Raw genomic sequence first — 6,000 nt, 5'->3', positions numbered from 1 at the left:
GAAATGTGGAAAAAGGTCGCAAAGTTCAAGGGGGCCGAATACTTTCGCAAGGCACTGTAGGTGTTCCTCTTGTCTAGATGGGATAGGGCAGTGTGCAGTGTGATGGCGATTGCATTGTCTGTGGACCTATTGGAGCGGTAAGTTGGTCTAGGGTGACTGGTAAGGTGGAGGTGATATGATCCTTGACTAGTCTCTCAAAGCACTTCATGATGACAGAAGTGAGTGCTACGGGGAGATAGTCATTTAGTTCAGTTACCTTTGCTTTCTTGGGAACAGGAACAATGGTGGCCATCTTGAAGCATGTGGGGACAGCAGACTGGAATATGTCAGTAACCACACCAGCCAGCTGGTCTGTCCATGCTCTGAGGATGCGTCTAGGCATGCCGTCTGGGCCAGCAGCTTTGCCAGGGTTAACACGCTCAAATGTCTTACTCACGTCGACCATGGAGAATGAGTGCCCACAGTCCTTGGCAGCGGGCCGCGTCGGTGGCACTGTATTATCCTCAAAGCGGGCAAAGAAGGTATTAAGTTTGTCTGGAGGCAAGACGTCCGTGTCCGTGACGTGGCTGGTTTTTCTTTTGTAGTCCGTGATTATCTGCCACATACATCTCGTGTCTGAGCCGTTGAATTGCGACTCCACTTTGTCTCTATACCGAAATTTTTCTTGTTTGATTGCCTTGCGGAGGGAAAAACTACACTGTTTATATTCGGCCATATTCCCAGTCACCTTTCCATGGTTAAATGCGGTGGTTCACGCTTTCAGTTTAGAAGGAATGCTGCCATCTATCCACGGTTTCCGGTTAGGGTAAGTTTTAATAGTCACAGTAGGTAAAACATCTCCTATACACTTCCTTATAAACTCACTCACCAAATCAGCGTATATGGCGGTATTATTCTCAGAGCCTACCCGGAACAAATCCCGGTCCACGTGATCAAAATTGATTGTGAGGTATTCAAGGTCAGGTGAACAAAAGTACTTGAGTTCCTGTATGTTTTTACAATTACACCATGAGTCGTTAATCATGAAACATACACCCCCGCCCCTTCTTCTTCCCGGAGAGATATTTATTCCTATAGGAGTGACGCACTGAGAAGCCAGGTGGCTGTATCGACTCCGACAGCATATCCCAAGAGAGCCAAGTTTCCGTGACACGGAGTATGTTACAATATCTGATGTCTCTCTGGAAAGCAAACCTTGCCCTGATTCCGTCGACCTTGTTATCTAGGGACTGGACATTAGCGAGTAATATATTCGGGAGCAGTGGGTTGTGTGCACGCCTCTGAAGTCTGACCAGAAGACCGCTCCGTCTTCCTCTTGTCTGGCGGCATTGTTTTGGGTTGGCCTCTGGAATTAGTTAAAATGCCTTGGGTGGTGCGGACAAAGGATCCGCTTCGGGAAAGTTGTATTCCTGGTCGTTGTGCTGGTAAGTTGACGTCACTCTGATATCCTATAGTTCTTGAAGAAAAAGAAACGCACACCTATTAAGACGAGGTGCTGGCTAGCGGAGTAGAAAACTTGAAAATAAAAGAGAGCCGCACACTCTAGGAGCTCAGGTGCAAAAATGTAATTACCAACGTTTCGACAGCCAAGCTGTCTTCATCAGGGTATAATCACAAACACTGCGGGATGACTTGTTTATATAGTGTCAAAAGACACAGGTGTCTGTAATCATGGCCAAGAGTGGCCTAATATCATTGGTTAATAATCAAATATTAAAATGTCATACAAAGAACAGCATACAAACAACAAATGGATAGCATACGATCATAGATTAATTTGACTACACAAGCTTACAAACAATTACAATGGCAAAGTCACAATAATCACAAGAATGGCTTCAGATCAAAGTCTACGTTGAGATCGAAGGGAACAAGGGTCTTTAAGTTAAAGATCCAGGCAGCCTCTCGTTTTAACAATAAATTATCAAGGTCACACCCTCTCCTAGGGAGGATGACATGTTCGATGCCAATATAACGCAGAGACGAAATAGAGTGGCCTGCCTCCAAGAAGTGGGCCGCAACTGGGTAAGTAAAGTTTTTACACCTAATGGTGCTACGATGCTCTGAGCTACGTACTTTTAATTCGCACTTTGTTTTACCTACATCATAGTTCTTCCCAGCTGTATGTAATAACACTTAAGGTTTTCTGGGCTAACAATGTAAGAAAAAACTAAATACGGCAAAGTTTCCCAAGGACTAGAAGCAAGACAGCCCTCTCTGTCTTTTCTGCACGGAGGTGGAAGGTGTACGATCGCCCATCCCCATGAGCGTGTCACCCTGTAGAAACATCTCAAGGATGATCAACGGAAACAGTATGCACCTGGGCTCAATTTTGAGTTATGTTGAGTCAATTTCGAGTTATGTTGGCTGACAATTTGTTAGCTACGCTGTCATTACAAACCACATAGCATATCGTTACAGCAGAATCCCAGCTAGCAATGAGGAATCGGCCCAGAAGCGGCCCTCTTCTGGGAGGCCGGAACTGATTGAATTGGCCCAGAATCGGGTGTCGGACTCGGCCCGGAATCAAAATGAATGACTGCCCAGAATCAGCCCAAGTACATCGGGCCGTTTCCTCTACCCAAATTCAGCCGACATCTTACCCGAATCTCCCCAGAAGCGGGAGGGTATACAAAGTATACCCATCCACAAAAAAACTGAGGAAACACCATACACCTGGTGACCGTGTCAGCGGGCATGCGCCTGGCCCGCAGGACCTCCCCTAACTCGGACGATGCTGCGTCAATTGTGCATTGCCTCATGGGTCTCCCGGTTGTGGCAAGCACGGGACTCGAGACAGCATCTGTAGCAACGCAGTTAGTACTGCGATGCAGTGTCTTAGACTGCTGCGCTACTCGGGAGTGTAATGAACACAAAGGGAGACAGAGAGCTGGTTTCAAGCGCAGGGCGCAGCAGGTGTTTATTGGTAAAGGACCACATGAGGAGGCAGGTAGCTGGGTCCAGGGGCAGGCAGAAGGTCATACACAGGGGTCCAAAAAGGCAATAGTACAGGCAGGGAAAGGCTTGTAATGTCATCCGGGAGATCAGGCAATAGGTTGATAACAGGAAATCCAATAGGCTAAAGTACAGGCAGGGAATAGGCAAAAGGCATCGTTAGTGAGGCAGGCAGAAACTATCATACACAAATCACGGGAAAAACAGAGCTCCGAATAGAAGTGTGTCACAAAACAAAAAATACCTCACAATGACGGGGATGCAAAGAACTGAACTATATAATGTGTGATAATGACATACAAGTGTGTGAACAGGTAATCAAAATTCAGGTGATTGGGATCTGGAGAGTGAGCTGCGTTCAGGGGATCTACGTGTTTGAGAGTGAGTTGGAAGCAGATGTTACAGGGAGGCTCCATCCACAAAGTTTTTAATGCTTATCAATTGCCTTGCACAAAGTATCAAAATTCTAAAATACTACACAGGACTCTTAAAGAATTTCGTTTAAATGTTAATTGTATTTTTTGATCACAGAAACAATTAGAAAACATGGAAAAATGAATAATGAAATGTTAATTATTTAAAGCAGCCCTCATCTGCCATAGAGTGGTCCCAATCCGCCGAGCCCCAAGAAATACATTTGGGCCAGTAAACTCTCACCGGAATCAGCCCGAGCCCCAAATAATACATTTGTGCCAGATAACTCACAGCGGAATCGGACCGAGCTCAATCCCCGCATCCTAGCCATAAGTAATACTGACGTCTGCCGAGTCTGACACTCAGCCGAGTTCCCCGACTCTACCCAACGTTTATTGACAAGATTATTCCCGTCATTCTTAGTTTAGCTAAATGGTATAGTCGTTGTGCATTCTCAATGGACATTCGGGTCCTTTCGTAAATTCGCTCTGGCTATCTACAGTACTCTGATTTCAGAGCACTCTCCTCTGAGTGTAATGAATTTATGAGCGCTCAACCCCCATTGAATATGGCTGGTGTCAGTAAACTTCAGCAAAAGAGCGTCATTTACAGTCACAGTTACAGTCACCAACGCTCTGGAAAACTGCCTAACCAGCTCTGCTAGGGCGAGTAAAATGGTCAGAGTGGTCTCATTTGTTTCTGGAAGTAGCTAGCAAGCTAGCCAACGTTAGCTTGGGTGCTTGACTGCCAGAAGATCAGAAAGCCAAAGGCTGGAGTGTCCAGTGTGCGCTCCGAGAGCGAAAGCTCTGAATTTACTAACAGGCAATCTGACTAAACTCTGAATTTACAAGTGCACTCTGGCTCACTGGTGCACTCACTCCAGATTGAATTTAAGAACACACCCAAAATTGTAAAATGTTTAGCTAGTCATTTGTTATGCTAACTAGCTAGCAAGAGGTTGCATAGCAACAGCATCAACTTCCAATTTAGACAAGTGAAGAGACAGTACGCTCAACTGAAAGCATACTGTTCGTGTACAGTATACCAAAATTAACTATGTAGTATATACTCATTAAGTGTGCAGTATTCGTATGTTAGTATGGGTATTCGCACGCAGCTCTGGTTGCCTCTGCCAGGAGGCTGAAACTTGGCTGCAAGTGGCTCTTCCAGCAAGACACTAACCCCAAGAACACATAATCTACAAATAAATGATTAATTGACCACAAAACCAATATTTTGCAATGGCCATCTCAGTCTCTTGACTTGAACCCCATTGAAAACCTGTGGTTTGAATTGAAGAGGGCAGTCCATAAACACAGACAAAGGATATCAAGGATCTGGAAAGATTCTGAATGGAGGAATGACAATGACAATAATTTTGACCCCTATCTTTAAAAAAAATATATATTACTTGTTAAACAAAATTTATTTCTCTGAACAATAAAATAACATAATTTTCAAATGTTTTTGAGCATACAATAGCTCAGTATTTCGAGCTAGCAGTATATCGCTGCAGCTGTACATAGTCTATCGGTAAATAGCCCACCCAATTTTACCTACCTCATCCCCATACTGTTTACATTTATTTACTTTTCTGATCTTTTGCACACCAATATCTCTACATGACCATCTGATCATTTATCACTCCAGTATTAATCTGCAAAATTGTAATTATTCGCCTACCTCCTCATGCCTTTTGCAAACAATGTATATAGACTCTCTTTTTTTTCCTGTGTTACTGACTTGTTAATTGTTTACTCCATGTGTAACTCTGTGTTGTCTGTTCACACTGCTATGCTTTATCTTGGCCAGGTCACAGTTGCAAATGAGAACTTGTTCTCAACTAGCCTACCTGGTTAAATAAAGGTGAAATAAAATAAAATAAAATAAATACAAATATTATTTATTTTATAGTCTTTTTTTTGCTCATCGTTATCAAGTGTGCCAATAATTTTGGACCTGGCGGTACGTATCAAAATAATTTACTGAAAATAAAAATAAATTACATAAAAATAAATCTCTTGTGCCATAAATTGTGCTAATATATTGTACACAAATTAATTGAATAAATTAAAATGAGTCTCTAATTACTCTTATTTTCTCTAACTCACAAACTAATTCTAAAATCTTTAAGGAGAGCAAGGTATTTTGTTTCATTTCAAAAAAGCATAACATTTTATAAAAGCAGAATATTTCAGTCATCTTACATTATTCAGCCTTGCAGGCAGCTTGGTGGTTTTCCTGGCCCTCTGCTAGTGGTGGTGCATCCTGGGACAGTTGATATTGATTGTGCCATTTGCTGAGGAGACAGACTGAGACACATTAGTACCCAGCTCACCCCTGCTGAAAAACACATTAACTGGGAGCCCTGTCTCGTAACCATGGCAAAGCATGCAGGGAGCAGGTAGGGGTATTAGGGGGCAGCGGGTTCAACACACAGTCTCTCTGGGATTGTCTCTCAAGCTCTCTCCCTGTTTTTCTCCAAATCCCACACAGAGGCACGTACAGGGTCATGCACATGCGCACACACACACATACAATTTGTATATATTTTTCTTATTCAGGCTGCTTCCATCACTCATGTTACCACATACCTCTTATCTCCCTTAATCTCCATACATCAATCTTTTT

This window comes from Oncorhynchus clarkii, chromosome 18 (assembly GCF_045791955.1).
Source record: "Oncorhynchus clarkii lewisi isolate Uvic-CL-2024 chromosome 18, UVic_Ocla_1.0, whole genome shotgun sequence".
Taxonomy (NCBI): Eukaryota; Metazoa; Chordata; class Actinopteri; order Salmoniformes; family Salmonidae; genus Oncorhynchus; species Oncorhynchus clarkii.
Note: the sequence above shows the minus strand (reverse complement) of the source record.